We start from the raw sequence: 9,945 nt of genomic DNA on the forward strand, positions 1-9,945 counted from the left end.
TATTCTTCTTCATCATATTCTTGTTTGTGTCAGGCATTCCTGTAGTTGTTATCTAGAAAAGTTAGAAGTTTACACCTTCCGTTCTGCCTGTCACAAAAGATTTACAACAGGATTTGTCCGCGTTCAGTTTGGCCTGCAGCAGCAGGCCTTTTCCAGGGGCACCACGAGGAGGAACGGACTCACCCCCATACACTGCTTAGTCTTCTTCTGCTTATAAATAAGATAATATCATTTGCTCAGAGTATTAGTCTTATGCTTACTGTTCTTCTGCTTTGTTTTTTTTATGCTTCTTTGTCTTCTCTCTCTTGTTGTTCTGCATCTTGGTGGTTGTCTTCCTGTTCTTTGTCCTCTTGAACCAGCTGACGGTACTGGCACCCGGAGGGGCAGCAGAAGGAACAAGAGCCAATGGCACTACCGAGGACCAGCTGACGGTGCTGGAACCCGGTTACTAAGCAGGAGGTACCTGTGCTACAAAGCACTACCAAGGACCAGCAGACGTTGCCAGAACTCGGATACCGAGATGGAGGCACCTAGGCCAAAGGCTCTGACGAGAACCAGCTGACGGTGCTGGAACCCGGAGGGGTAGCATAAGCTGCAAGAGCAAATGGAAATAGCGAGGACCAGCTGACAGTGCTGGCACCCGGAGGGGCAGCAGAAGGAATAAGAGCCAATGGCACAACCGAGGACCAGCTGACGGTGCTGGAACCCGGTTACTAAGCAGGAGGTACCTGTGCTACAAAGCACTACCAAGGACCAGCAGACGTTGCCGGAACTCGGATACCGAGATGGAGGCACCTAGGCCAAAGGCTCTGACGAGAACCAGCTGACGGTGCTGGAACCCGGAGGGGTAGCATAAGCTGCAAGAGCAAATGGAAATAGCGAGGACCAGCTGACAGTGCTGGCACCCGGAGGGGCAGCAGAAGGAATAAGAGCCAATGGCACAACCGAGGACCAGCTGACGGTGCTGGAACCCGGTTACTAAGCAGGAGGTACCTGTGCTACAAAGCACTACCAAGGACCAGCAGACGTTGCCGGAACTCGGATACCGAGATGGAGGCACCTAGGCCAAAGGCTCTGATGAGAACCAGCTGACGGTGCTGGAACCCGGAGGGGTATCAGAAGTTACCCCTGAAAAGCAAAGTTGGCATGCCGCAAGCTGGCCGCAGTTACCGAATCACACAGTCCTACAGGGGGTGCTTGTCCTACTGGCACTATGGAACAAACCTTTCTTACCAGAACCCGCAGTCCACATAGGAAGCACCTAAACTGCTGGCACCCTAGCCTCGGCTAACCCAACCGCAACACGACATGGCAACTTGGGGTGGCAAACTGACATTGACACTTCCCGGAAACAGCAGGCAGGGCTGGAACCAAGCTGGGCAGGAGGGAGTACCCGTGCCAAAGTCAGTTATGAGCAGCAACTGGCGATGTTGGAGCCCAGGACAAGCACTTAGCAGGCTGAGGCCTGATGTGCTGTCAATTGGGAGGCAGCAGGACAGATTGCCATCAAAACAGCAGGGGAACAGCTGACGTTACTGAACCCCACAAACACAGGAGCTAGTGTTTTACTCTGTGAAGACGGCACTTCCGAGCAACAACTGGCTGTGTTGAAGCCCAGGGACAAGCACGGAGCAGGCTTAGGCTGCATTGAAGAAATTTTAAGATCGGTTGTAGACTACTAATTTGAACCAAGCTCCACTTAGGCCTGTGGCTTCACTGATTTTCGTATTTCCCCTGTCCTCCAACCCCGCCAGTTACAGCTCCGAAGTGGCGTCTGCACAATCCACACTTGTTCCTGTGTTACAGGTGTTCAGTCCGGTCAGTTAATCCCCTGATGTGTGTCCGGCAATGTCGCCTGCTCTGTCCACATTCCCATAATGGGAATGTGGACAGAGCAGGCGACATTGCCGGACACACATCAGGGGATTAACTGACCGGACTGAACACCTGTAACACAGGAACAAGTGTGGATTGTGCAGACGCCACTTCGGAGCTGTAACTGGCGGGGTTGGAGGACAGGGGAAATACGAGAGACAGTGGAGCCACAGGCCTAATTGGAGCACGGTTAAAAATCAGTAGTGGTACGACTGTGTAGGCAGCAGGAGACTTTGCCATCCACACAGCAGGGGATCAGCTGACATTACTGAACCCCACTGAGACACGGGAGCAAGTATCTCTTTCCGTGTGGACGGCACTTCCGAACTACAACTGGCTGTGTTGAAGCCCAGGAAATAGGAGGGTGTAGGCAGAGGCCTACTGTATTTTGAATGAGGTGACAGCAGGAGAGACTGCCATCCACACAGCAGGGGATCAGCTGACATTACTGAACCCCACTGAGACACGGGAGCAAGTATCTCTTTCCGTGTGGACGGCACTTCCGAACTACAACTGGCTGTGTTGAAGCCCAGGAAATAGGAGGGTGTAGGCAGAGGCCTACTGTATTTTGAATGAGTTTACAGCAGGAGAGACTGCCATCCACACAGCAGGGGATCAGCTGACGTTACTGAACCCCACTGAGACACGGGAGCAAGTATCTCTTTCCGTGTGGACGGCACTTCCGAACTACAACTGGCTGTGTTGAAGCCCAGGAAATAGGAGGGTGTAGGCAGAGGCCTACTGTATTTTGAATGAGGTGACAGCAGGAGAGACTGCCATCCACACAGCAGGGGATCAGCTGACATTACTGAACCCCACTGAGACACGGGAGCAAGTATCTCTTTCCGTGTGGACGGCACTTCCGAACTACAACTGGCTGTGTTGAAGCCCAGGAAATAGGAGGGTGTAGGCAGAGGCCTACTGTATTTTGAATGAGTTTACAGCAGGAGAGACTGCCATCCACACAGCAGGGGATCAGCTGACGTTACTGAACCCCACTGAGACACGGGAGCAAGTATCTCTTTCCGTGTGGACGGCACTTCCGAACTACAACTGGCTGTGTTGAAGCCCAGGAAATAGGAGGGTGTAGGCAGAGGCCTACTGTATTTTGAATGAGTTTACAGCAGGAGAGACTGCCATCCACACAGCAGGGGATCAGCTGACGTTACTGAACCCCACTGAGACACGGGAGCAAGTATCTCTTTCCGTGTGGACGGCACTTCCGAACTACAACTGGCTGTGTTGAAGCCCAGGAAATAGGAGGGTGTAGGCAGAGGCCTACTGTATTTTGAATGAGGTGACAGCAGGAGAGACTGCCATCCACACAGCAGGGGATCAGCTGACATTACTGAACCCCACTGAGACACGGGAGCAAGTATCTCTTTCCGTGTGGACGGCACTTCCGAACTACAACTGGCTGTGTTGAAGCCCAGGAAATAGGAGGGTGTAGGCAGAGGCCTACTGTATTTTGAATGAGTTTACAGCAGGAGAGACTGCCATCCACACAGCAGGGGATCAGCTGACGTTACTGAACCCCACTGAGACACGGGAGCAAGTATCTCTTTCCGTGTGGACGGCACTTCCGAACTACAACTGGCTGTGTTGAAGCCCAGGAAATAGGAGGGTGTAGGCAGAGGCCTACTGTATTTTGAATGAGGTGACAGCAGGAGAGACTGCCATCCACACAGCAGGGGATCAGCTGACATTACTGAACCCCACTGAGACACGGGAGCAAGTATCTCTTTCCGTGTGGACGGCACTTCCGAACTACAACTGGCTGTGTTGAAGCCCAGGAAATAGGAGGGTGTAGGCAGATGCCTACTGTATTTTGAATGAGTTTACAGCAGGAGAGACTGCCATCCACACAGCAGGGGATCAGCTGACGTTACTGAACCCCACTGAGACACGGGAGCAAGTATCTCTTTCCGTGTGGACGGCACTTCCGAACTACAACTGGCTGTGTTGAAGCCCAGGAAATAGGAGGGTGTAGGCAGAGGCCTACTGTATTTTGAATGAGTTTACAGCAGGAGAGACTGCCATCCACACAGCAGGGGATCAGCTGACGTTACTGAACCCCACTGAGACACGGGAGCAAGTATCTCTTTCCGTGTGGACGGCACTTCCGAACTACAACTGGCTGTGTTGAAGCCCAGGAAATAGGAGGGTGTAGGCAGAGGCCTACTGTATTTTGAATGAGGTGACAGCAGGAGAGACTGCCATCCACACAGCAGGGGATCAGCTGACATTACTGAACCCCACTGAGACACGGGAGCAAGTATCTCTTTCCGTGTGGACGGCACTTCCGAACTACAACTGGCTGTGTTGAAGCCCAGGAAATAGGAGGGTGTAGGCAGAGGCCTACTGTATTTTGAATGAGTTTACAGCAGGAGAGACTGCCATCCACACAGCAGGGGATCAGCTGACGTTACTGAACCCCACTGAGACACGGGAGCAAGTATCTCTTTCCGTGTGGACGGCACTTCCGAACTACAACTGGCTGTGTTAAAGCCCAGGAAATAGGAGGGTGTAGGCAGAGGCCTACTGTCTTTGTAATGCGGAGACAGCAGGAGAGACTGCCATCTCCACAGCAGGGGAACAGCTGGCAGTGCTGAACCCCACTAACACTTGAACGAATGTGTTTGGCTCTGTGGAGACGACACTTCTGAACACCAACTGACGCTGTTGGAGCCCAGGATTAGGCGAGGAGCAGGCTGGGGCCTACTGGATTTTGGCAGGTGAAGGCAGCAGGAGACTTGCCATCTCCACAGCAGGGGAACAGCTGGCAGTGCTGAACCCCACTAACACTCTAACGAAGGTGTTTGGCTCTGTGGAGACGACACTTCTGAACACCAACTGATGCTGTTGGAGCCCAGGATTAGGCGAGGAGCAGGCTGGGGCCTACTGGATTTTGGCAGGTGAAGGCAGCAGGAGACTTGCCATCTCCACAGCAGGGGAACAGCTGGCAGTGCTGAACCCCACTAACACTCTAACGAAGGTGTTTGGCTCTGTGGAGACGACACTTCTGAACACCAACTGACGCTGTTGGAGCCCAGGATTAGGCGAGGAGCAGGCTGGGGCCTACTGGATTTTGGCAGGTGAAGGCAGCAGGAGACTTGCCATCTCCACAGCAGGGGAACAGCTGGCAGTGCTGAACCCCACTAACACTCTAACGAAGGTGTTTGGCTCTGTGGAGATGACACTTCTGAACACCAACTGACGCTGTTGGAGCCCAGGATTAGGCGAGGAGCAGGCTGGGGCCTACTGGATTTTGGCAGGTGAAGGCAGCAGGAGACTTGCCATCTCCACAGCAGGGGAACAGCTGGCAGTGCTGAACCCCACTAACACTCTAACGAAGGTGTTTGGCTCTGTGGAGACGACACTTCTGAACACCAACTGACGCTGTTGGAGCCCAGGATTAGGCGAGGAGCAGGCTGGGGCCTACTGGATTTTGGCAGGTGAAGGCAGCAGGAGACTTGCCATCTCCACAGCAGGGGAACAGCTGGCAGTGCTGAACCCCACTAACACTCTAACGAAGGTGTTTGGCTCTGTGGAGACGACACTTCTGAACACCAACTGACGCTGTTGGAGCCCAGGATTAGGCGAGGAGCAGGCTGTGGCCTACTGGATTTTGTCAGGTGAAGGCAGCAGGAGACTTGCCATCTCCACAGCAGGGGAACAGCTGGCAGTGCTGAACCCCACTAACACTCTAACGAATGTGTTTGGCTCTGTGGAGACGACACTTCTGAACACCAACTGAAGCTGTTGGAGCCCAGGATTACGCATGCCGCATGCAGAGGCCAATGGGCAGCGGTTTTTATGGAGGTTGTGGACTACTACTGATTCTAACCATGCTCCACTTAGGCCTCTGGCTCCACTGTCTCTACTATTTACCCTGGCCTCCAACCCCGCCAGCTACATCTCTGAAGTGGCATCAGCACAATCTACACTTGTTCCTGTGTTACTGGTGCTCAGTCCCGTCAGTTGATCCCCTGATGTTTGTCCGGCAAGTTCGCCAGCTCTGTCCTCATTCCCACTACTGGTTATGGGAATGTGGACAGAGCAGGAGACCTTGCCGGACACACATCAGGGGATAAACTGATGGGACTGAGCCACAGGAACACAGGAACAAGTGTAGATTGTGCTGACGCCACTTCAGAGATGTAGATGGCGGGGTTGGAGGTCAGGGGAAATAGTAGAGACAGTGGAGCCAGAGACCTAAGTTGGGCACGGTTAAAAATCAGTAGTGGTTTGAATGTTGATGGAGCTGGTGACTTTGCCGTCCACACAGCAGGGGATCAGCTGGCATTACTGAACCCCACTAACACAGGAGCTAGTGTGTTTCTCTGTGCAGACGACACATCTGAGCGACAACTGGCTGTGTTGAAGCAAAGGGATTATAGTTCAGGTGGTAGAAAAATGAACACACCAGCAGACCTGGATACAGTTGCCAACCACTAATTTAGTCTGTAAGAGGAATGGCAAAGTCTTTGGAGATCCAGGCCTTGTTCATTTTCAGAAAAGTCAGCCAGTCAACATTATCGGAAGATAGTCGCGTGCGACGGTCTGTTAGTACACCACCTGCGGCACTAAAGACACGTTCCGATAATACACTGGCAGCAGGGCAAGCCAGCACCTCCAATGCATACTGGCTAAGCTCTGGCCATGTATCCAGCTTAGAGACCCAAAACTTGAAGGGGGAAGAGCCATCTGGGAGTACAGCGACAGGGCAAGACATGTAGTCTGACACCATCTGACGGAAGCGTTGCCTCCTGCTGACTCGAGGCGTCGCTGATGGTGTAGACAATTGTGGTGGACACACAAAACTTTGCCACATTTGGGCCATAGTGGTCTTGCCTTGTGCTGCGGCGCTGCCTCTGCTCCCTCTTTGTGCAGAGTTTCCTCCACTGCCTCGACGCACAGAGCTGCTTTGTAAAGCACTAGCAACAATGCTGTCGGGTGGAATGGAAAACATTATGGACTGCACCAGTGACTCTTCGTACTCCCGCATTTTACGCTCCCGGTTCAACGTTGGTATGAGCCTTTGTACGCTGTCCCGGTAGCGAGGATCTAGGAGGGTGTACACCCAATAATCAGCCGAGACGAGAATGTGGGCGATGCGGCGGTCGTTTCTCAGGCACTGCAGCATGAAATCAACCATGTGCTGCAGACTCCCAACTGCCAAAGAACCGCTGTCCCCTGTTTGAGGCATGACCTCGGCCTGCTCTGCATCACCCCACCCTCGCTGTACATACTGAGTAGAGGTTTGTGTACCTCCCTCCTCTGGAGAGATGTCTTCCTCCTCCATCGACTCCTCCTCATCCTCCTCACAAAGTGTCCCCTGCCTAGGCCTTTGTGAGGAAACACGTAGCGCAGACTGTCCAGAAGCAGATGGCATTTGGGACTCCTCATCCTCCACCTCTTCTGAAACCTCATCCCTTAGTGCTTGCAGTGTTTGTTGAAGCAGGCAGATAAGGGGGACAGTCATGCTGACTAGTGCATCATCTGCACTCGCCATCCGCGTGGATTCATTGAATGCACGCAAAACGAGGCAGATGTCCTTCATAGAGGCCCACTCAATGGTGCTGAAGTGTGAACGGCGCACAGTGCGACTTGTTTGCGCCTGATGCAGCTGGTACTCCATGACTGCTGCCTGCTGCTCACACAACCGCTCCAACATATGTAACGTTGAATTCCACCGGGTGGGTAGGTCACATATGATGCGATGTTCCGGAAGGCCAAATCGTCGCTGCAGAGCAGTGAGGCGCGATCTTGCCGTGCTGGAACGTCGCAAGTGAGCGCACTCTATGCGGACCTTGTGCAACAGTGCAGCAAGATCCGGATAGTCCCTCAGAAAGCTCTGCACGACCAAGTTAAGAACATGTGCCAGACATGGGATGTGTGTGAGGTTGCCTAGGCCAAGAGCTGCCACCAGATTTCGGCCATTGTCACACACTACCAAGCCCGGCTGGAGATTCGCTGGCCCAAACCACACATCGCTCTCCAGCTTGATAGCATTCCAGAGCTCCTGCGCTGTGTGGCTTCGATTCCCCAAAGAAATTAATTTGAGTACATCCTGTTGACGTTTGGCCACGGCTGTGCTCATATCGGTCGTAACAGGCTCCTGCTCTGCTGTTTCTGAGGAACTTGAGTAGGAGGAGGAGTCTATGTGTACAGACTGGAGTCCTGCAATCCGTGGCGTTGGAAGAACACGTACAGCTCCACTCTCCAGATCCGTACCCGGCTCCACAACATTGACCCAGTGGGCAGTGAGGGAAAGGTATCGTCCCTGTCCATGGTTACTGGTCCACGCATCGGTGGTCAGGTGGACCTTGCTACTAACGGCGTTTAGTAGCGCATGTTTTATTTTGCCCTCAACATGTTTCTGCAGGGCAGGGACGGCTCGCCTGCTGAAATAAAAGCGGCTGGGCACGTTGTATTGGGGGACTGCCAATGCCATTAAGTCCCGGAAGGTGTCAGTGTCCACCAGCCTGAATGACAGCATTTCAACTGCCAGAAGTTTGGCAATGCCAGCATTCAGAGACTGTGCTCGGGGATGGTTTGCAGAGTAAGGGCGCCTTTTATCCCATGCCTGTGCTACCGATGGCTGTGATGGATGGGAACGTGCTGCTATGGGTGTAATCTGACAGGGTCTCCGGACAACAGTGGCAGAGGTTCTTCCTTGGTGATCCTGTGAGGAAGCCGAACCAGCAGTGTGTGAGCTGGAGGAAGAGGGCCCAACACGAACTGAAGAGGTGGTAGGTGGTGCTGTACGTTGGCCTACGTCTTCAGGGTGTCTCTGCAACTCCAACTCGTGCTTGGTGCGCACATGTTTCCACATATTTGTGGTATTGAGGTTGCTGACATTTCTCCCTCTTTTGACTCTCTGATGACACAGCTTGCATTTGACAAAGCAAATGTCATCTGCAACTGTGTCAAAAAAGGACCACGCACTGCAACTCTTGTGAGCGCCCGGTTTGCCTTTGGAAGGAGGAATGCTCCTAACGGGTGCCGAAGTGGAGGGTACAGGCAACCAAGTCTTCCCCCTCCCTCTGCCTCCTGTTTTGGCCGGTAGGGGAATCTCTTCCTCTGAGCTGCTCCCACCACCTTCCTGTTGCTCACGCCATGATGGGTCAAGGACCTCATCATCTTCCCTCCCCTCTTCAAACAGCTGCTTCTCCGGGGTTGTCTCGCCAGCACCATACGCACCAGAAAGTGGCAACTGAGTCTCGTCATCATCTGATGCGTACTGAGGTGTGCTGACCATAGGCACTGGCCCACTCGCCTCTTCAGATTCAGAGGGACAAAGAAGTTGCGCATCACTGCATACTCCCTCTTCTTCACATTCAGGAATGCTGCTTGGCTGGCCCCCTCTTTCCAAGCCAACAGATTCCGAGAACAGAAGTAGAGACTGTGATGGCTCCTGTCCATGTCTCTCTGACTGCCTGGGCACTTTGGCAGGTGGTGAAGAGACAGATGGTTGCTCTTCGGTGCTCTGACCCTGAGAGGATGCGGAAGTAATTGAAGTCGATGCGTTAGCTGCCATCCATCCGACAACGGCTTCAATTTGTTCCTCCCGCAGCAGTGGGGTACGTTGAGGTCCTACAAAGCTGCGCATAAAGGACTGTTGCCTGCTAAAACTGGGGGATGCTGATCCACTGGTGCCTGCAGCAGGCCCAGAATCCCCACGTCCTCTACCTGTAGAATCCCCACGTCCTCTCCCTGCAGAATCCCCACGTCCTCTCCCTGCTGAAACTCCACGCCCACGCCCACGCCCACGCGCCTTACTCCCTGCCTTCTTCATCTTGCAAGACTGCTTAAGATAGGCAAAAAAGTACAAAGGGGGGCCTTAGTGTGCTTATTCCTGAACAGCTGGTTACAGGTACAAGAAACACTAATTTTATGAAGTGTGTGTGTGTGTGGACTAGACTTTAATAGGAGCTGATGTGGCCTACACAAGTTCAAAATGTAGTGTTTGGTGAACTTTTTTTGTGGTTTCTTTGTTGGAAACAAACTCAAAGTATGTGAACAAAGAATTGAAACTGATAGTATCACCAACTTTTTGGAGCTATT

Source organism: Dendrobates tinctorius, unplaced genomic scaffold (genome assembly GCF_039654945.1).
Source record: "Dendrobates tinctorius isolate UK_male_01 unplaced genomic scaffold, ASM3965494v1 ptg000095l, whole genome shotgun sequence".
Classification (NCBI taxonomy): Eukaryota; Metazoa; Chordata; class Amphibia; order Anura; family Dendrobatidae; genus Dendrobates; species Dendrobates tinctorius.